Source organism: Chlorocebus sabaeus, chromosome 17, assembly GCF_047675955.1.
Source record: "Chlorocebus sabaeus isolate Y175 chromosome 17, mChlSab1.0.hap1, whole genome shotgun sequence".
NCBI classification, from domain to species: domain Eukaryota; kingdom Metazoa; phylum Chordata; class Mammalia; order Primates; family Cercopithecidae; genus Chlorocebus; species Chlorocebus sabaeus.
This window is the reverse complement of record NC_132920.1, coordinates 42,567,606-42,590,218: the sequence shown is the minus strand read 5'-3', so window position 1 is coordinate 42,590,218 and position 22,613 is coordinate 42,567,606. Positions and strand designations below refer to the sequence as shown.

Below are 22,613 nucleotides of genomic sequence, written 5' to 3'. Positions count from 1 at the left end.
CTCTGTCTCTATCACCCAGGCTGGAGTGCAGTGGCGCAGTCTTGGCTCACTGCAAGCTCTGCCTCTGGGGTTCACGCCATTCTCCTGCTTCAGCTTCCTGAGTAGCTGGGACTACAGGTGCCTGCCACCACGCCCGGCTAATATTTTGTATTTTTAGTAGAGATGGAGTTTCACCATGTTAGCCAGGATGGTCTCAATCTCCTGATCTCATGATCCACCTGCCTCAGCCTCCCACAGTGCTGGGATTACAGGCGTGAGCCACCGTGCCCAGCTGCCCTCATTCTTTAAAATTTTTTTTTCCTTTCTTCTTTTTTATAGCTGCATAACATTCCATTTAACAGAAGAATCACAAGTTATTAAAGCAGCCCTCCAAACTGGATATTGTAGTTATTTCCAATCTTTTGTCATAAATCCCACTGCAGTGAGTATCCTTATATATGCTTTATTTTTCATATATAGGAGTATGTCTATACGATAAATTCCTAGAAGTCGAATTGCTGGTAAAAGCATCTCTACATTTGTGATATTGATAGACATACTAAGTATCCTTTCAAGGAGGTTGTAGCAGTTTACACTGAAACCATCAATTAATGAGACATCCTCACCAACACAGTGGTGTTGTGTTGCCACAACACCTCACCACTGTTTTGGCGAGGATGTCTCATTCTTTGATGAGTTACCAGTAAGTTATCAGAGTTTTTTTATCTTTGCCTATCTGATGGATGAAAATTGGTATCTCAGTTTTAATTTGTATTTCTTTTATGAGTATGGTTGAGCGTCTCACAAGTTTTAAGATTCATTTGTATTTTCTTTTGATTCATAGTCTGCCCATGTTTCTGTTGAGTTGTTGGTCTTTCCAAGTCTTTCAGATTTGGTATCTCTTTGACCCATTTCTGTATTTGGTGTAGCCCACTCTGGGGACTGAGGCAGGCTGTGCATTCGAACTTTGGTGAGTGGGATGGATCAACTGTCTGGTGATGAAAAGGAGTCCATTTTCTTGGATGTGGCCATTGCTGCATTAGAGGCTGCTGGGGGCTCCAAGCTTGGTGGTTTCTGGTCCTTGCCCCTGCAGTGCTTGTCAGAGCGGGGAGCTGTCTGACTCACATGGAGAGCAAATGCCTCCTGGTGGGTTGAACATGTGAGGAAGGGTTGGTGAGGAGATGGACACAAATGAGACTAGGAAAGCCAGGGCTGGGAGGACGAAGCGGGTGTTGGAGGGTATTCAGAGCATGGAGTATTGGCATTTAGGCAGATTCATAGGAAAGAGGCATGATAGTGACACTGGAGATTTTCAAATACACAGTGTCCAGGAAGTCAAGAGAAATAGGATACATTTGGATTTAAACAGTATGTGAGTTACATTTTCAAAACTATGCTGGATATGTTGTTTTGTTTTGTTTTGTTTTCAAGACAAGGTCTCACTTGGTCAACCAGGCTGGAGTGCAGTGACAGAATCTCAGCTCACTGTAGCCTTGACCTCCTGAGCTAAAGCGATCCTCCTACTTCAGCCTCCCTAGTAGCTGGGACTACAGGCATGTACCACCACACTCAGCTAATTTTTTATTTTTTGGAGAGCCAGGGTCTTGCTATCAATATGTTTTTTCTCCCCAGCATCCAGACAACTTTTGAGATGTTTAGCTAAACACAAAGCAGTGGTTCTCAACTGGGAGTGATTTTGCTCCATACCCACTCCACCCCCCAAGCCCCAAGAGGTATTTGGCAATGTCTGGAGACATTTCAGTTGTTGTGTTTTGGGAGAGATGGAGAGGAAGGAGAATGCTACTGGCATCTAGTGGGTGGTGGCCAAGGATGCTACTAAACATCCTGCAGTGCAGAGGACAGCTCCCTATTTTACCCCAAATCCCATGTTCAAGACATGAAAGCCCTGATGTAAAGCAAATGGGGTCTGGTTGTTAATATGAAAAAAAAAAGCATCACGAATCCACTGTTTCCTTCTGTTTTCAGACATTTTGGACACTCTTATGGCACAGTGGGACTCACTGATGTACATTCAGAAAAACTTCACCTGAAAAGGTGTGGAGGCCTAGGAAAAACATGGAGAATTTTAGTTGAAAGGGCAACCAGCACACTGTTTTTAAAATAAGTCAGTACCCTGTGTCCTAACTTTTCAGATTGTGAGAGCTGAGACCTGTCAGTGACCACTGGCTCCACCCTACTGCCTTCTGCTTGGCAGCTTTTTTTTTTTGTCATGTCTTTGAGAAGGATTTTGCTAAGAGGATCACTCTTTCTCTTAAGGATACTCTGGACACAGGAGATGGGATTTTTTAACCTGAGGCTGAAAGGGTCTGAAAGCGTCATTGATGCATCAGGTGGCATTTTCAGTGTGTCCGTGCTCCCCACATGGTGAGACCCTGCTGTGCTGTGAGTCTCCTGTGCCCTCAGGATGCCCGTCTCTGGGTGGCCTTCCATGTTCAACCCTGGAGACTCAGAGGAACCGTAGAAATACCCAAGGGTTTGGGCACCACACTCGGGAAACACACTGCAGGGTTGAAATCTTCACGCTTCACTCCTCACCTGTTCATTATTTTGGGCAGGCCTCCGTTGCCTTGTCTGTAAAATGGGAATAGTATTAGTACTGTAATGAGGATTAACTGAGTGTGGGAAGGTGCTTAGAATGGCACCAGTAAGTGTTAGCTATTATAATTGTGATGATGATGATTATTAGTTTCAGCCACTGGCAGTTCCAGCCTTCTTGCCCCTCCTCTTCAGTCCTGTGGAAACCCTTTGCCAAGATCAGCCAGCACACTAGATTCCAGGGGAGCTTCCGATGGCATCCCTGAGCCCTGCTGTGCTTGAATACTTCTCCCCAAGTCTGGGGTGGGCTCTGCTTCTCCCAGGATGAAGCTTGTGCTGAGCCAGTTCCCCTCCCTCCTCATCCACCCTTCCCTCCTCCGTTGAGGGAGGAGTGGCCCTGCCTCTCTGAGATGGGCTTCTTATCCCGAAACCTAAGAGGATGGTTGTAGAACCCAGCTTCAATCAGGGCTGGGCTGGCGGGCTCCTTGCTCATGGTCCTCAAGGTGCATTTCAGCTCAGTCTCACCACAGTCACCAGAAAGGGCTATTTATAAAACGAGGACAGCCTTTGGTCCGACCCTATAAACAGTCTTGCTAGGAAGTCATTAGGTGAAGCTGATTTTTCGTTTCTTTTCATTCAGCTTGGAGCTTCATATTCAGATAGGTTAATGGCTAGGGATCACAGGGTCTTATGCCTGGGTGGGTGGTCCAATCCCTGTATTTGGTGGTTTCTTAAAACAAGGCACTGGTTCAACCAGCGCCTTGTTTTAAGAAACCACCAAATACTGAGACACCTTATGGGATGCAGCGAGGTGACAGAGGGAAAGAGGCAGATAAACCCTGTCTCCGGGGAGCTTGTAGTCCAATGGGGGCAGCACAGCCCCTGCCAACAGGGACTCCCAATCTGTTAGGGAGACACAGCCTCTGTCCTCAGGGAGCCCCTGTCTGAGGGGGAAGGCATAGGAGGAGGTGCAGGATGAATTCAGACTGATGGTGAAACAGTTCATGTTCTCCAGGAGCTCCCAGTCTGATGGGGAAGAGACAGACCCTGCTCATCCAGCCTGATGGAGGATACTTGAGTCTTGCTTTCCGACTCAGTTTGATGATGTGTGATTCAAAGAGAATCCTCATGGAAATGGATGTTTCCATTCTTAAACCCCTAACTTCCTTTCTCCCAGGACGGAAGTGGAGGAGGCAGGAGAGAGTGTGGCAGCCTGGGCAGAAGAGATGTAGTGGTGCCTGCTGATGTGGCCCCTCTATGGGCCCAGCCCCCCTCTGGAGCCCCTGCAGAGGCTGTGCTATCTTTAGTGGTTGCCCTTTGTAATCTTTAGAGGACATTGCTGACGTGGCTGTTTCCTGGGTTGGACCTTTTTCCCTAGAGAGCCATGCCCTTTGGGGAGTGAGAAATTGCTATACAGTGGGGCGGGCGCTGGGGAATTGTTGGGGGTTTCTCGAACTTGGCTGCTGTTCCCTACTTTCTCTCAAGTCAGAGGGTGAGACTTTTAGACTCTTTGGGAAATCTGTCTTAGGGTCAGAAAAGAAGACTTTTGAAGAAGAGATACAAAGTATCATCTAGCCTGACCTTCTCATGTCACAGAGGAGAATATGGAGGCCCAGAGAAGGGAAGGGTTTTTATCAGCATTACACACTGCTTAGAGGCTGTGTCCTGGGCTTCAGCCCGGCTCCTGAGTCTATTGCTGTCATTGGCGTGCCTCACACAGGCTGCCTGGTAATAGCAGTGGTCGGGGAAGTCCTGTTGGGGCTTGGTCAGGTCAGTTATTCCCTGGCTCAGAGTCCTGCATGCTCCATCTCCCCCAGAGAAAAGGCCAAGGGCCTAACTGGCCTCAGGGCCGGTCTGCCCTGGCTCTCACCGCCCCTGCCCACCCCTCACATTGCTAACCTGCCCGCTCCTCCTCACTCTTACCACACTGAACTCCTGGTTGTTCCTGAGATTCCCACCTCAGGGCCTTTGCACTTGCTGATCTTCGGCCTGGAATATCTCCCCCCAGGTATCTGCATGGCTGACTCTGCTCTTCCTCCAGAGACCCCTGCCCCGACCATCCTAGATAAAACACCCTCCTTCCTCACCATTCTCTATCCCTCTTCTCCTGTATTCCTTTTCTCTAGAGCCTTTATCACCATCTGGCGTGACATATAGATATTTATTTAACTCTTTCTTTCTTTCCTCCCTGTGGAATGTAAACACCAAAACTTGTTCTGTTTTGTTCACTACTCTGTCCCCGGCACCTAGAATATGCCTGGCGCAGGCTGGGCATGGTGGCTCACACCTGTAACCCCATGTCATCCCAGCACTTTGGGAGGCCAAGGCAGGTGGATTGCTTAGGCTCAGGATTTCAAGACCAGCCTGGGCAACATGGCAAAACTCTGTCTCTACCAAAAATACAAAAATTTTTCAGGTGTGGTGGTGCACGTCTGTGGTCCCAGCTACTTGGGAGGCTGAGGTAGGAGGATCGCTGATGCCTGGAAAGTCAAGGCTGCAGTGAGCTGTGATTGCGCCACTGCACTCCAGCCTGGGTGACAGAGCGAAACCCTGTCAAATAAATAAATAAATAAATAAATAAATAAAACATGCCTGACACATAGTAAGTATCCAGTATCTATCTGTTAAAAGAAGGAAGGGAGCAAAGGTTGCAGGGAGGGAGGGAGGGAGGAAAGATAAACACAGATGGAAATGAAAGGCCTCCAGGCACTTGGTGTTAAGGATGGTTTGATTTCGTTAGTCTCGTCTATAGGAAAAGGACACAATGGGCTGGGGTGGTGGAGACTCCACTGCTTTCCAGTGGCCATCTGGATCCATCTCTTTGGCATAGTAGGCTGGCAGCATTTTTTGTCGACCCTGATCTCCATTCATCGTGCATGGTCCTTGTACCTACCATGCCTAGACTCCCTTTTCTTGCAAGGAAAAGGCATGTAGTAGAAGATGAGCTGAGGATCCAGGGAAAGACTATGGGGGACAGTACACACAAAATATATTTAAAAAAAATTTTTTTTGAGATAGGCCCTTACTCTGTCACCCAGGCTGGAGTGCAGTGGTGCCATCACGGCTTACTGCAGCCTCTACCTGCTGGGCTCAGTTGATCTCCCACCTCAGCCTCCCCAGTAGCTGGGACTGCAAGTGCATGCCACCATGCCTGCCTTTTTTTTTTTTTAATTTTTAGTAAAGACAGTGTCTCAGTATGTTGTCCAGGCTAGTCTCGAACTCCTGGACTCAAGCGATCTGCCTGCCTTGGCCTCTCAAAGTGCTGGGATTAGAGGTATGAGCCACGGGCCCAGCCTACAATATATACATTTTGATTGTGTTCATAAAATTGGGAGGTTGGGAGGGGAAGCTGAAAGCTCCCAGGTTTAGGTCCTGCCCCTTTTTTGTGGGTGGCCTTGGACAGTTACTTCCCCTCTCTCAGCCCCAGCTTCCTCATGTATAAATGAGAATTGGACTAGGCATCGACTCTCCTAGGGATCCATGCAGATGGGCTTTGGGGGTCTTTGTCTCAGAAGGGCCAGTGATCTAGGTTGTTCCCGAGGTCCCTTCTAGTACTGACATCCGTGTAGACCTCTGCATTTGAAACTCTGCCCTCTTTGGATTGAATATCAGCTTTTTGATGAAACCATGACTTTCTTGATAAGTTGAAAATAAAGGTGACAGTTAAAAAAAATAAATGTTTAAAAAGTTTTCTCAGTGCCGGTTACTTTAGTAAATGTGGGTTTTTTTTTTTTTTTTTTCTTTTTTCTTCTTGGTCTTAACCTATAAGCGATCACAAGATCAAACAAGTTTCAGTTTGAGTTCCCTCTGCTTGACAGTCTGAGCCTGTATCGCCTTGACTTATCAAGTTTGCTTTCAGCTAGTCTGGCTGTTTTGGGGAGGCCTTATCAGCCAAGTGTTCAGCCCTCAGAGTAGGAAGATGTGGTCTTGGGCTTTCTTTGGAAGCTGGTACCCCTCACCCACTTATCTCCGCCTCCCCTCAACCCTTCACCTGCCCCTCAATCTGGCCAATGAGCTGCTATAACACAGTAGTAACAGTCCTACTAACTTTGGAAAGATCATCAAATTCTTCCCCCTTCCCAAACCCTTCCCCCTTACCCAGAACTAGATACGTAATTTACTGGGCCCCGTGCAAATGAAAACGTGAGGCCTCTTGATTAAAAATCATTAAGACTTTTAAGATGGTGACAACAGCACATTCAGCAAGCGTTGGGTCCTGTGAGACTGCACAGGCCACACGTCCCTAAAGCCAGTGCTGCCCTTGCCACTTCCATCTTAGGTTACCAGGACCAACCATGGAGATGTATATAACACAATTTGAGAGGCACTGAACATTCCCTCAGAAGGAATTTGAGTTATTTCTGTCATGGCCTGTGTGATTCAGGGCTGCTATCCTGAGCCACTGTGTGTTTGGAAAATCCGTACAAATGGGTAGGGAGGATTTGGATGGTGCCCATGAGTCCTGGTAGAAGGGGCAGAGAAGGATGATTTATAAATGTTCATACTGCCCAAGCAGCCCCACGGGTGCTGAGAGCATCATTTGTTCTGTCCTTTAAAAAGTATTTTCATGGATAAATGAAATGTGGTATATCCATACAATGGAATATTATTCATCCATAAAAGCGGTTAGAGTACAATACATGCTACAACATGCATGAACCTTGAAGACATTATGCTGAGCGAAAGAAGCCAGACACAAAAGACCACCTATTGTATGATTCCATTTGTATGAAATGTCCAGAATGGGCAAATCCATAGAGATAAAAAAGCAGCTGTCAGGAGAAGAGAGGAAAAGAGAGTGACTGCGAATGGGTGTGGGGTTTCTTTGGGATGATAAGAATGTCCTGAAATTAAGTAGTCATAGTAATAGTTGTACCACCTTGTGACTATGCTAAAAATCAGTGAATTGTACCCCTTAAAAGAGAGTGAAGTTTTTGGTATGTTGATTAAATTTTGATTTTTAGCCTGGCACAGTGGCTCATGCCTGTAATGCCAGCACTTTGGGAGGCTGAGACAGGTGGATCACCTGAGGTCAGGAGTTTGAGACCAGCCTGACTGACGTGACCCCGTCTCTACTAAAAATACGAAAATTAGCCAGTTGTGGTGGCTCACACCTATAATCCCAGCTACTTGAGAGGCCGAGGAAGGAGAATCGCTTGAACCTGGGAGGCAGTTGTTGTAGTAAGCTCAGATCGTGCCACTGCACTCCAGCCTGGATGACAAGAGCAAAACTCTGTCTCAAAAAAAAAAAATTGTTTTTATTTTTTAAAAATTACCTAGAGGAGGCCAGGTGCGGTGGCTCATGCCTGTAATCCCAGCACTTTGGGAGGCTGAGGTGAGCAGATCATGAGGTCAAGAGATCAAGACCATCCAGGCCAAGATGGTAAAACCCTGTCTCTACTAAAAATACAAAAAGTAGCTGGGCATGATGGCGCATGCCTGTAATCCCAGCTCCTCGGGAGACTGAGGAAGGAGAATCACTTGAACCCGAGCGGCCGAGGTTGCAGTGAGCTGAGATCACGCCACTGTACTCCAGCCTGGTGACAGAACAAGACTCCGTCTCAAAAAAAAAAAAAAAAAAAAAAAAAAAAATTAGCTAGACGAAAAGTCATGAACATTTAACCCTCTCCCCTCTGCCCTTCTAGGTGTTGATTCAGCACAGGAGTGGCCTTCTGCCTTCCATGTGTATCTCCCTCTTACTCCTGTCTCTCCCCTACCCCAGCCACAGATCATCTCTCAGACATCCCTCACGCCAAGCCTGTTTTCCAGGAAGATCCTCTGGAAGCTTTCATGCTAAGCGGATATGTGGCTGCTAAGACTTAGCTTCTCCAAGGCATTTGCATATTAACTTGTAAAAGGAGAAACCTTTTAGGTGAGAGGAATGAACGTTTAATTTTAGAATTCCAAGTAAGAGCAAGCATGTGTGAAAGGTTTTTATTTTGTTTGGGGTAGGAGTGCTCAGTGCCCTGGAACTGGGGGTGGCCAGGCCCCCTTCACACTGATTGGGCTGACCCCAAGACTTGGGGAGCTTGGTGGTGAGCAGCAGACTGAGAAATATCCTCTTCAGGACAAGCAGTTTCCCCCAGACCCAGCCACACCGCCTTCACATTTTCCAAAGGGAGGACATTGTGACTTTTGAGGCTGCTGGAGGAGACAGCTTCTAATCAGGTTTCACTTCTTCCCTGTTTAATGTGCTTGGTTTTTGAATCAAGGGGACCCTATTTGAGACAAGATAAGAACCCCTTGCTTGGTTCTTATCTGCTCTGGACCCTGTAAAGTTCACTTCTGCTTGCCCTTGCCCAGGGGTTCTCCAGGCTCCCACTTCCCTCTTTACACCTCCTGCACCTTTCCCCTCCTTCCCCATAGTGATAGTGATCACAGCCCCCCATAGTAATCACAGCCACAGTCTTCAAGACCAGTTTAGTTCAGGCTTCTTTACCTGTCTTTGAGAATCCTCTTTATTCAGTGTGTAACCGTAACCTTCCTCCTTCATATTCTTTGTGGTCCCTGGACGCTGAGACTTTTGTCTTAATCACCTTTGGAACTTTAGTGCCTGGTATGGTGCTTGGACACAGTAGGCACTTAATAAATGCTTTTGGACTGCACAAAACCAAGGCTGTGTTTGGCCCTGTGAGGGCTTGGGGAGCAGCGAAATCAGCAAGAGAGGTGGCGAGGCAGCTGTCAGCCTCGGGCATTTCTTGCTAAGAAAGGAGGAAATAGCATTTGCGTGGATAAAGAAGAGGCCCCTCAGAGCTTCATGTGTGTGGGATGATGAGCAAAAGGTGGCTCCAGAGCTGCCCCACAGAGCGGTGGCTATCATGGAGTATCCTGTTCTGCAGGATCTCTTGGGTTTTGGGCTTGCATCTTCAGCCAGAAGGCATCTTCATGAACAGGTGTTTATGAAGTGCCTACCATATGCCAGGCACCCATCTAGAGCCTGTGACTTTGTTGGCACCCCATTGTGTGACGGACTTGGAAGAACACAGAGGGCCCTGCCTGGGCTGGGACAGTCGCTTTCCCCTGAGCTTCCTGGGTTTCTTCCAGCTTCCGAGGGGTGTTAAGTTCCCATATGATTGCTTTTGGGCAAAACACATTGGTACTTATGTCTTTTTTTTTTTTCTTTTTCTTTTTTGACAGAATCTTGCTCTGTTGCCCAGGCTGGAGTGGTGCAATCTTGGCTTACTGCAACCTCCACCTCCCAGGTTCAAGCAATTCTCATGCCTCGGCCTCCTGAATAGCTGGGACCACAGGTGCGTGCCACCACACCCGGCTAATTTTTTGTATTTTTTTTAGTAGAGACAGGGTTTTACCACGTTGCCCAGAGTGGCCTCAAACTCCTTAGCTCAGGCAATCCGCCCATGTCAGCCTCTCAAAGTGCTGGGATTGCAGGTGTGAGCCACCACAGCTGGCCAGGTGCTTATGTCTTAACACTGCCATTCACATTTCTACCTCTGAGGAGATGCAGAGGGTGAGGGTAGGACCGGGCTGTCCTCTCAGCCCCATCTATCTGGTAGGTGGGTGTAGGTCTTGCTCTGTCAGTCAGAGCTCTGGCAGGAAATGACTGGTGCACACAGAGGGTTTAACTGGGAGGACTATTTACAGATGTGTGGGCATGGTGAGGGAAACCATCCAAGGCTGGTGAGGCTCCCCAGAGCGGACAACAGTGGGAAGCTGTTACCTTCCCTAGGCCAGAAGGAAGGAGCCCCAGGGATGGGTAGAAAGGGCCTGGACAACAGCTGTGATGGTGGTGAGACATAACCACTGCCAAACTGTGGTTAAGAGGAGGAAGGGGGAATAAATGCTCTCACTTTAACTAAATCCAGCTGGAAGCCCAGGGAGCCCAAATGATGTAGCCAGTGGTCCAGGAAGGGCAGAGAACAGAGTGTGTGGGGGCAAGCTGCGCACACCCACCCTGGCTGCCTGGGCATTCTAAGGCTTGGCAGCCTCTTCCCCTTCTTCTTCTTCTTCTTTTTTTTTTAAAGACAGAGTCTCGCTCTGTTGCCAGGCTGGAGTGCTGTGGCGCCATCTTGGCTCACTGCAACCTCTGACTCCCGGGTTCAAGCAATTCTCCTGCCTCAGCCTCCTGAGTAGCTGGGACTACAGGCACGTGCCACCACACCCAGCTAATTTTTGTATTTTTAGTAGAGACAGGGTTTCACCATGTTGGCCAGGATGGTCTCGATCTCCTGACCTTGTAATCTGCCTGCCTCAGCCTCCCAAAGTGCTGGGATCACAGGTGTGAGCCACTGCGCCCGGCTTTTTTTTTGGGGGGGGGGGTGGGGACAGAGTTTTGCTCTAACTGTTGCCCAGGCCGGAATGCGATGATGCGATCTCGGCTCACCGCAACCTCTGCCTCCCAGGTTCAAGCGATTCTCCTGACTCAGCCTCCCGAGTAGCTGGGATTATAGGCAGGTGCCACCATGCCCCACTAATTTTGTTTTGTTTTGTGTTTTGAGATGGAGTCTCACTCTGTCGCCCAGGCTGGAGTGCACTGGTGCAATCTTGGCTCACTGCAAGCTCTGCCTCTGGAGTTCACGCCATTCTCCTGCCTCAGCCTCCCGAGTAGCTGGGACTATAGGTGCCCGCCACCACGCCTGGCTAATTTTTTATATTTTTAATAGAGATGGGGTTTCACCGTGTTAGCCAGGATGGTCTCGATCTCCTGACCTCGTGATCCGCCCGCCTCGGCTTCCCAAAGTGTTGGGATTACAGGTGTGAGCCACTGCGCCCGGCCTAATTTTGTATTTTTAGTAGAGATGGGATTTCTCCATGTTGGTCAGGCTGGTCTTGAACTCCCTACCTCAGGTGATCCTCCTGCCTGGGCCTCCCAAAGTGCTAGGATTACAGGCGTGAGCCACTACACCCGGCCTCTTCCCCTTCTTAGGTGACTCAGGATGTGCCCAGTCCACCAGCACTCCCTTCTTCACAACACTGTGGCTGTTAGAAAGAAGAAAGCGCCCCAGCCACACCAGCAGGATGACCACTGGTATTTTGACTATAGCAAGAATAAAAATTATGTTTATTGACGGCATTTTATGTGCATCCTCTCATTAAATCTTTACAACAACTGTAGCATGGGTACCCTGATTATCTTTGTCTTCATCCTGTTACTAAGGAAGAATGCGGGGCTGAGAGAGGTTAGCAAGCTGCCCGGTCACTCAGCTAGCCAGAGGCAGAGTTCAGCTCAGACCAATTCCGACTGACTCCCGAACATACACTCTTACCCTTTGCCTGCCTCACGGTCTCATTCCTCTGTAGTGGGGCCCCACCCACCCTGTGGTCAGTGCCATGTGTGTGCTGGCCCACTGCTTGGGATGGTCTTCCTACTTCCTCTCCAGTTGACCCCACTGAACCCATTTCTTGAGACCCAACTCAGATCTCACTTCCTCCCTGAGACCTTCTCAGCCCTCTCCATCTCTGTATTAGGTATCAGTGGCAGGCGATTCTCAGCCATCCCTTGGGATGTTATCCAGCTGTTTTGAGTGTGCACGTCTCCAAAGTCTCCAGTGAGAATCCAGCTTTCTTAGGTGCAAATCCTAGGTCCTGAGTTTTCTTTCACTCAAAAGGTTTAGTTGAAGAGACTTTTAAGTTAGGGGAAAGGGAACTAACTGGGAGGATACGGCACCCAGGGACTGTACTGTAAGTGGTCACAGGGGAATGGTCCTGTGGAGGGAAGCCATTGCCCCTCTGAGGCCTGAAGGAACTCCATTGGAGAGAACTGTCACCGCAGCCCAGTGAGAGCTGTAGCTATTGGACAGAAGCCTCATATAGGAGCTGATGGATTTGAGAACTGGCTTTCTACTTGGTTAGTAAGAATTCAATGAAAGCCAACGGGGAGGGCTTTCTTTAAGGCAAGTGAAGAAGCAGAAGCTAGAGGTGACTCTAGTAGGAGCTTACAGTCTAGTTGAGGGGTTTTTGTTTTTTGAGACCGAGTCTTGCTCTATCACCCAGGCTGGAGTGCAGTGGCACAATCTTGGCTCACTGCAACCTCTGGCTCCCGGGTTCAAGTGATTCTCATGCCTCAGCCTCCTGAGTAGCTAGGATTACAGGCACCCACCACCATGCCCAGCTAATTTTTGTATTTTTAGTAGAGAGAGGGTTTCACCGTGTTGGCAAGGCTGGTCTGGAACTCTTGACCTCAAGTGATCAACCCTCCTCAGCCTCCCAAAATGATGAGATTATAGGCATGAGCCACTGTGCCCGGCCTTAGTTGAGATTTTGAGGGAGGGAAGACAGGCACATACCACCTACTTAAACAGAACAGCACTTCTACAGGGCAAGATTTCCCCCTGAACAGATGAGGTTGCCATATGCAGGCACAATGGAGGGGAACATTGAAGGAGACAGAACTGCCAATGGCTTCCTTCTTATAGGACAGGGGCCGAATGCTAGTCCAGCTCTGTAGGGTTCCCCAGAAGGCCTCACACAGGTCACAGATGCATCTGGTTGAGCACGCTAATCCGTGTTTTGGCACTCTTGAAGTCTCAAAGTTCTTTAAAAAGCTTCCTTGAGAGCCCCAGAAGTTTGGATACATTGCAAATGTCCTTCACCTTTGGAGCTGATGCTAAGGAGGGGGTTGAGCATCAGGTCTCCCGGCCTTGGGAACCGCTGCACTGGGAGGACCTCAGGCTGCCTCCTGTGTGGAGCTGCTTAATCTTGTTCCTTTTTTCTCTGTTCCTATTTTACCACCCACTCCTTTTGGCCTAGATCCTCCTAGACACTGGAAGGGTAGCTCAAGTGAGGAAGCATTTGGAAGGAGACACAACAGATGAAAGATTGAGAACTCTTTATTTAGGCCCTTCTTTGCTGGCCCTTGTGAATTTTGATAAGTTTCCTTGGAGTTTTCTCTCTGCTAGGCCTGGGACATGCTCAGAGACACTCCAGTTCTCCTGAATGCCTTTTACTTCCCTAAACACATCACCTACCCTCTGACCTCCACGCCTTTGAACTCTCAGTTCTGTTCTTGCTACCTAGAGCACTCCGCCACCCCTCTTCTTTGCCTTGTAAAACATTAGGGAGCCATGGGGACTGTGGAGAATCCCACGGTTTGCACTCCATCTAGAGTTTCTGGGCTCCTGATTTACAGGTTGTGGGCCTGAGGGTTACTTCGATTGTTTGTGGTTGCCTCCCTTTGCAGAGACTCAGAAAGGCTTGGGGAGCATAGCCTGGGAAAAACATAGAGGAAAACAGAGAAAACCAGGGCTCAGAGGAGACACTCAGGAGAGGATAATGGATCCTCCTCAGGGGCCAGGGAGAGCTGGTGGGGGTTGACCTGAGGAGGCCAGAGAGGCTCTGGAAGGGGCTTTACACCTATGCGAGGACATCTCTTCTACATCTGTTCTTGGGGGCTGGCAGGGCCAAGGGGTGGCTTGGCGTCAATGGCAGTGGTAGACTCAGGAACCAGGCCGGGCACAGAAGCCAGGAGGGCCTGGCTGGAAAAGACCCTTCATTTTACAGAAAAGAGATAGTTCTCTATGCCAGTCTGTGACTTGCTCTGGTGCCTTTGCTTTTTAATACTATGTAGGTTTCAGACATCAGATAATGCCTTGGTTCATGGTTTTGGTTTTGTTTTAAGAGATGGGATCTTGCTATGTTGCCCAGGCTGGACTCAAACTCAGCTGATTCTCTTGCCTCAGCCTCCCAAGTAGCTGAGACTATAGGCGTGCGTCACCATGCCCTGCTCTGGTTCAGATTTTAAACTATTATTTTTTTCTTTATTTTGAAAATAAAACATAATAAAGATAACAAAGAGGAAAGGGAAATGAAAGTAATGTCACCCATAATCCCACCACTCAGATATCATTTACGTTTAGAACCTGGGCATGTATACTTCCCAGACAATCTTCTGTGTTTTTATAAATACAGAAGCAAATAAAAATGCATTTTGTAACCTGCTGTGTGTATATGTGATTTGTGTCCATTGAAAAGAATACATGCTTGTCCCAAATTTGAATGGTAGGATATAAAGAGACCCCCCACCTTCCCCTGCCTCCATCGTTTACCCCCTAATTCTGCTCCTCAGAGGCAGCCTCTTCGACTAGTTGCTGCTATATCGTTGATAAGGGAGACATTTAGAAGGGATAATGTGTGTGGAATAGCAAAACTGTTAGTATGGCTTATACAGATGTTGTCATGTGGAGGTTAGGAGGAGGTGAAGGGTAGGTTTAGAGGGACTGGGAAGTAGTTTGTGGTTAGAGAAGAGACTTTGAGAAACTGGAGTTAGAGAAGGAGGAGATGGAGAAGTTTTTAGGACTGGGTTTTGATTGGATTTGTCATAAGGAGCAGGGTGAGTGAAGGTGAATGCAACAGTGGGTGGGGCCAAATATTGTGAAATTTTACCTCCTGGGTGGAGACTGGACTAGAGGGGGCAGCAGATATGCAAATGGGCAAGAGACACATCAGGAAGTGGTGATAGTATGATAACTGGTAGATATTTGTAAAATACCTTTGCTTGACAAAACAAAAGTTGGCAGCCCTAGTTAGTACCCTCTTTTTTTGTTTGTTTGTTTGTTTGTTTTAAAAAAAAGTTTTAGCAAATCTGTGAATACCAAAAACCTGAGCAAAAGTGTAGAACCGGACTGGCTGAGGGGTGCAGATTTTAGATTCAGTTCTGGTTTTGGGTCTGACTGATTGTGCAGTTTTGGACTCCTCAGTTTGTTTGTTTGTTTGTTTATATTTTTTGAATCGGAGTCTCCCTCTGTTGCCCAGGCTGGAGGGCAGTGGCTTGATCTTGGCTCATTGCAACCTCTGCCTCCCAGGTTCAAGCGATTCTCCTGCCTCAGCTTCCTGAGTAGCTGGGTGGCACCTGCCACCATGCTGGCTAACTTTTGTATTGTTAGTAGAGACGGGGTTCACCATGTTGGCCAGGCTGGTCTGGAACTCTTGACCTCAAGTGATCCACCCGCCTCGGCCTCCCAAAGTGCTAGGATTATAGATGAGAGCCACAGTGCCTGGCCTCCTCAGTTCTTTTAGATCCCAGCCTTCTTATCTGCAGATAAGTGGTTCTCAACCCTGTAAGCACATTAAAATCACTGGGAAGCTTATAAAAGAAAGCAGTTGATGTCAGAGCCCCACTTCAGACCGAATGTGTCAGAATCTGGGGGAGCCTGGGAATTTTTTCAGAAATGCAGCTAACATTGGGAACCCCTGGATTTGGGTCATCTTAATGGCTCGTTTTAGCCCTGAAATGTTACGATTCTCTGTATTGTATCATATAATTTCATTCCTTTCAGATACTGTGCACAAATGTCATAAGCTTCTTACATACCAAGAAGTCATTTTTTAGTGAAAAACTCCCCATAATTCTCATTAGGCCTGTGATATAATGCCTATGTCCTGCAATCGATAAATTAGACTCATAAACATAGTAAAACATCTAATAATTACTTTTTTGACCCGGAAGTTCAAAGCATGGACTTTAATCTCTAATTTCTCATTCCCTCATTTTGCAAAAACTACTGCCTGGAGTCCTGGGGCCATCTTTATTTGTAAAGAAGACGCTGAAATATTGAGACATTACTGGAAGCGTCTTTGCTAGAAGAATTGTGTATACCGTAAGTTCCAAATTAGGAGGTCCAGTTTGGGGAAGCTGTATCGGATCTAAATTCTACATGGAGTGGGAGGTGTTTAGAGTCTTGGTGCTTGCCGTTTTATCTTTACCATTGAAGTTCTTGGTTTTGTCTCTTCCTAAATGAGTCATTTTTTTAAAAAGGAACCTAACTTGGGGGGGGGGGGGCGAGGAAACCACTGCGGGAGGTGCTGAATGTGGGGGCGCTGAGGAGCCAACCATCAGGAGACCGAGTTTACAGCTGGGCCCTCCACTCAGGAGGGGTGGAGGGACCCGTTCTTGCTGAGGGTGACTCAGAGACAAGTGGGATATAACCTGGTTGGGGAGGCACAATAGGGAGGTATTGATGTTGTTTATTAATCTACCGAGTATTTACTGGAGCACAGCCACCAAATATACTGCCTGGACGAAGGGCCAATTCCACAGGTGCTTGGGAGATTGTGAACAAAGGGGAAGGAGCTTCCTAGTTTGTCCTCTACTTGAGATGAGACACAGATTGTGTCCACATTTGCCTGCACTTTCAGCTAAATGAACTGAAGTTATCGAGCCCCATCCTGGTGTGAACAATGCGAGTAAAAATGTTAGGGCCAGGCAGGATGTCAAAGGGGAAGGAGATGGCAGCTGAAGACCCCGTTGTGGAATGCTGAAGGGCCCGATGATACAGACGCTGGCCGGGCAGCCAGATGGAGATCAGATTGAGGACGGGAGCTCTGCGGGACCTCTGTGTGTCACTTCCCCTTTCTGTGTTAAGATCTCCCAGCTGAAAAAATGGTCCCCCCGCTAAACACCTCAGTCACTAGGCCCCTGCCAGCTGTTGGGAGTGTTTGATGTCCTAGATGCCTGAGTGGGTAGGGGTGGGAGAGAGAGCAGGAGGGGGTGAGCAGAGCCTGGCTTTGGAAACCGGAGCAGCTCCGCACATTTTGGCCCAAATCCCTCCCATGCTTGGGGTGAGGAGAAGCCCAGGGTAAGGGTGTCTCCTAGAGCCAGGAAGATCTTGGTGCGGTGGGAGTGTCGGGTCCGCACGCTCCTCCTCCACACAGGGCCCCCAGCAGGGCCGGATTTCATCTTTTCTCAGTGGCGTGCAGCCTCTTGCCACTGTGCATGCGTGTTTTCTAAGTTTGTCACAAACTTCCTGTTTAGCTACGATAAGAGGCTCGGAGCTTTTTGTGTTTTGAAACCCGGGCATTCACCGAGGTCCGGCGCTTCTCTCTTACCAGCAGTGGGGTGGCCTGTTTGTTCCTTTGCGGACTTCTGCCGTCCTTCTTTGGAAACCTTCTTGCTGGGAAATGCTCTGTGGCCTCTGTGCTTGTTTCTGTTAGTAAGAGTAGAGAGCGCTGTGAGGGCTGAAGGCTGGAAACGGGGAGGAGAGCACGACTGAGGAAGCCCCTTATGTAAGGCCAGGCACTGTGCTAGATATTATACTTCCATACACTTATTTATTTATTTAGTTAGTTTGTTTGTTTGTTTGAGACGGAGTCTTGCTCTGTCACCCAGGCTGCAGTGCAGTGGCGCGATCTCGGCTCACTGCAAGCTCCACCTCCCAGGTTCACACCATTCTCCTGCCTCGGCCTCCCGAGTAGCTGGGGCTACAGGCGCCCGCCACCACGCCGGGCTAATTTTCTGTATTTTTAGTAGAGACAGGGTTTCACCATTCACAGGATAGTCTCAATCTCCTCATCTCGTGATCTGCCCACCTCGGCCTCCCAAAGTGCTGGGATTACAGGCGTGAGCCACCACGCCCAGCCTACACTTATTTTATTTAGGCATCACAGTCACTTATGCAGAGCCAGACTCCAAGAGGTAAAGGCTGACCTGGCTGATGAAGTTAGGATTTGATCCCAGGCCTGACTCAAGTGCTCCTATGACTTCAGCTAAGTCCTGAGGAGTACACTGCCCCTTTGGTTGCCCCTGGCTTGGGTAGATCGTGATTTCTTATAGGGCATCTTGGTGACAGTATCCCCTTGAAACCTATGGTTTTCTCTCAGCCCCTTGTTACCCAGATCTGCCCATCTGTTTGCCTAGGGTGATTGGATGGCCTTTGAGTGCTTTGCTGATTTTCACTTTTCCCGGGCATCTTCCTCTTGTGGCTCTGGGAATCCCAGAATTGTTAGATGGTGGTCCGTAGCCAGTGATTGAAGTGGATCAGTCCAAATTCTCATTTCCCAGAAATAGAATATTCTTTTTCCTGCTTCTGGGCGCCCAGCCCTGACTGTTCTGCCAGTCACCATGAGCTTCTCCATACAGCTGGATTTCTCACATTTCAAGCTCTCCCTTGAAGAAGGAAGAAGAGGGTATATCTATCTATGTCTACAAAAGCATGTGAAAGGGTGGCAAAGGAAGGACACCAAGACCTTGAATATGCAGGTGCAGGAAGAGGAGGGAGGAGCCAAATCCAGCTGTCCTCCTCCCCGTTAGAGTGGATGTTAGGAGGTGCTGGACTCCGGTGCCTCCTGCACAGGAAGAATAGGTATGCCTCCCAGCTTCAAGAAGCCCCGTGTCCCTTCACTTGGCCATCCCGGTTCCCCTGTATTTTCTGAAAAACTTCTGGAATCATATTGCCTGAGCATCAGGATTGTTCTGTAGATCAAATAACTGAGACACTGTATTGAGCAGTGGGCAGTTGCAAGCATTTTCAATAGACGATTCATTGCCCTCAAGAGGCTTGCAGTCCACATGAGCACAGGGAACTCTTGCCCAGAGAAGCTAGATGCAGTGAGCTCAGAAGAGCCGGGAGAGCTTGGTAAGCTGGGTTGGTGCCGCCCAGCAGACTGCAGGAGAGGGCTGGAGCTGGGTGGCCAGACGGCAGAGCTGCAGGGGAGGAATGTGCTGGGTGTTGGGACCTCGATGGGGTGCATGGACTGGGCAGGGGATTACAGATGGGGTGAGCAGAGGTACGCATGGGAAGCAAGATTGAAGAAAGAGATGTGCACCGTTTATGAAGGATCCCAAGGGGTGGCTGTGGAGCTTGGAATGTTCCTGTATTGAGGAGCCTCCAAAGCCACAGCATGGGGCCGGGATTGGTAAATGCAGTGCTGTAAGAAGATCCGTCTCAATTTGTGAACTATAAATGGGCAGTCCTGGGAGGTAACTTAGGAGACATTTGTCATGTCAAGTGTTAGGAATGAAGTGTTGAGGACTTGGACTAGGGTGGTGGTAGTATGTGTAGAAAAGACGAGAGGGAAGTGGAAAGTTTCAAATCTCAGCTCTGCCACTTGCTACCTGTGTGACCTTGAGCAAATTCCTTCATCTCTTTCAACCTGTTTTGTCGTCTATAAATAGTGGCTAAAAACACTTCACAGGACTCTTGTTTGAGGATTTTAACTTGTAACACACCCAGTACTTAGTAGGTACTCAAGGGATAATGAATCTTCTCATGCAGGAAGAGGCATCCTTTTGTGACTGGGAGGATTTAAGGGAGTGGAGTATGAGGTTCTGGGTCTGGGAGCCCGGGAGAATGATGAACCCTTCATAGAAAGAGATGGACCTGCTTGGGACTTTGAATTCAGCTTTAGGAACTTCTCCTCCTAAACCCTGGCTACTGAGGGCTGTCACAGAAAACCCCACATCCATGCAGATTGTGCCTCTGTGAAACCACGGCCTCTGGTTAGAGCAGGGCCCTCCTGGATGCTGGCCAGCAGCTGGCTGTCTCAGTCAGGGTGTGGACTAGGGTGAGAGAGTGAGCTACCTAGGGCACAAACGTCAGGAGGTGCTGGGTTTCAGGGCCACGCCTGCACTTGATAGCCACAGTGGGACATGCATCCCAGCCTCCTCTCCTATCTGCCCTTCTCCACTCAGGAGACAACCTGGTTTCTTTGTTCACTGAAAATATTACTCCACGGCTAGCCCACTCAGGTTCCTGCCTGCCCTCCTGTGTGCTGACCTGCATCTGGGCTCATTCCCACCTGGTTTCCTTGCACTCAGAGAAAGAAACATCCTTCCTCCTGGCCAGAGAGAACCCTCTCCGTGTACAGGGGTCCCCCTGCTTCCTGCAGCCCCTGGGACCTCACGCCTCAGTCTTGCAACCCAACTTCCTCAGACCTTCACACCCCTCAGCCTCACCTTCTCTTTTCTCTACCCCTCACAGATAGATGTATGGAAATAAGCTGCCCTCGCTAACACAGCCCACGCAGGCTGGCCTCCACCGGTGGGGGCTTGTACCTGGTCCAGGGCAGGGAGCTGGTGGGTTTGCTGCAGAGGCCTCCCACCTTCTGCAGGAGCTGCTCTCTCTAAGGTCACCCGCGGCCTCCATGTTGCCACACACAACGGACACTTCAGTCCTTATCTGTCTGGGCTCTTTGCTGCTTTTGACACTGTGGACAGCTTCCTCCTTCTTGCAACTTTCTTTTCTCTTGGCTTATTTGATTCCATCATATACAAAGTCTTTCAACAGCTATTTCTTGAGCACCTACTATGTGCCAGGCTCTGGGCACACCATAATACGTATGGTATATGGTGTGCCCATATACGATGTGACATAATACGATGTCCCTGCTCTCAGGGAGTTTACAATTTAAGGGAAGTGGAGAAAGGGGGACGAAAAAAATAAATAAATGTCAGGTGGTGATAAGAGTTGTAAAGAGAAATACAACAGGGAAGGAGGCTAGGAAGGGGGATGGGGTTGGAGGTGGGCCTCACTGCAAAGGACATGAGAGCAGAAACCTATAGGAAGTGACAAATGCCTGGGGGATGAGTGCTGCAAGGATGGGGAAGAGCAAGTGCAGAGGGTTGAGGCAGGAGCCTTCCTGAATGTTTGAGGAAGCCATTGTGGCTGGAGGAAATGGAGGAAGGGCAGAGTAGGAGGAGAAGGGGTCAGGTGTCTCAGTCCATCAGGGAAGACGCCCAGCCAAGTCATTTGGACTGTGGCCATTTCAAGGACTTTGGCTTTTACTTTGATACAGATGAAATACTATAGGAGTGTTCTGAGCAGAAGAGTGATTTTTAAATGATCACTTAGGCTGCTCTGGGGAGCATGCTGTATTTGTTAGCTTGAGCTGCCATAACCAAGTACCACACACTGGGTGGCTTAAACCACGAATTTATTGTCTCACAGCTCTAGAGGCTATGAGTCCAAGATCAAGGTGTTGGCTGGAGACTCCAGGGAAGGGTCTGTTTTGGGCCCTTCTCCAACTCTGGGTAGCTTCTTGGCTTGTGGCAGAAAACCTCCAATCTTCCAAATGTCCCCTTTTTATAAGGATACCAGAGTCATTTTGGATTAGGAACCCCCATTCTGCTTCAGTAGGCCCTCATCTTAACTTTTATATCATCAATGACCCTGTTTCCTAATATGACATCTTCAATGACCCTGTTTCCTAATATGCCACATTCTGAGATCCGAGGGATCAGAATTTCAACATAGGAATCTTGGAGAGACACTGTTCAACCTCCACGACATGGTTATAGAAAGGTAAGGGGAGGAGTGGGACAACTAATTAGGGGGTTATCACAGTAACCTAATGAGAGATGCTGCTCACTTGGACCAAAGTGGTACCAGTGGAGGTGTTGAGAAATGGTGAGGATCTGGATATTACTTTACGTTAAAGCTGGCGTCCTTTGCTGATGGATTAGACGTGGGGTGTGAGGGAAAGAGGAAAGCCATGATGACTTGGGTTTAGAGCCTGAATAACCAGAGTGAAGTTGGACGTCTTGGTCTCCTAAGTCCTCTTCTCCCCTGGGGACCTTCCTCAGCAGCCTTTGCTGGGTCCTCCTCCTGGGTGGGCCCATCAGCTGCTAGGTTCTTCAGGGTTTTATCCCGGGTCAGTCCTCCAGTCTCTTCCTGATCAATACTTACTGTTCCCATGCTGAAGCCAGATGTCCTGACTGTGCTCTTTGGGTCACTCCTGCAGGCCCTGGCTGTGGAGGATGCTGAAGGAAGAAGACGCAGAAACAGGACAACCCTGAAAGATTCAGCCTCTTCATCCTCAAACAGGTAGCTTCTTGGGTATTGTTGGTGTTGGAACATTTTACAGCAAAGCAGTCGTAAGACCATTTCTTGGACCCACATATTGTGGAGAACGCCCCAGGAAGCGGAGGAGGGCTGCTCTGGGCCTGGACATCCATTGATTTCTAGAAAATTTTCTTTGGGAAATGGTCAGGGATTGTGGATTCACATAATGGTTTTTGGCAGCTTCTGGAATGGGGTGGAAGGCGTCTTGTCTCTCTTGATTTCGCAGAGTTGTAAATAGTTGAGGATCCAATGGACGTCCACGGATGGTAGTTCTAGAAGTGTTTAGAAGGACTTAAAAATGTCTGGGATGCATCTCTGGAGAGTGGTGGTGTAGAAGGCTGCTGTGGGAAGCTCCACAGAGTATGCCAGAGGCGGATTCCTGGACTCAGGAGCCTTAGCTGGCCCTGGGGCATTCCTCGTGTTTTTATCAGCTCTGGCCTTAAGATCCCTTCCATTCTCAGTTTGTCCCTCCATAAAATGGGCATACAGCTATGATTCCTCTGCCAGGCCTCCCACAAGCTGTTTCAAGGGTCAGTAGTTTGTGCATAAATAGAATGTTAAGCTTTT

At 48.6% G+C, this 22,613-nt stretch overlaps 1 protein-coding gene across 24 annotated transcripts in view; it reads left to right on the top strand.

Annotated features, from left to right (window-relative positions):
- The window catches only part of TRERF1 (transcriptional regulating factor 1), a 227,221-nt gene that overhangs the window by 69,407 nt on the left and 135,201 nt on the right, over window positions 1-22,613 (top strand). For 11 of the 24 annotated variants that reach the window (XM_073005979.1, XM_073005980.1, XM_073005978.1 and 8 more), the window contains exons 3-4: window positions 9,673-9,785; window positions 21,946-22,028. The exons of 1 other annotated variant lie outside the window; for it this stretch is intronic. The gene's annotated coding sequence lies outside the window, so the exon portion shown is untranslated. Of the gene's footprint in view, window positions 1-9,672; window positions 9,786-11,419; window positions 16,089-21,945; window positions 22,029-22,613 lie in introns of all 24 variants that reach the window. 12 more of the 24 variants (XM_073005985.1, XM_007972567.3, XM_007972565.3 and 9 more) reach the window with 2 other exon arrangements.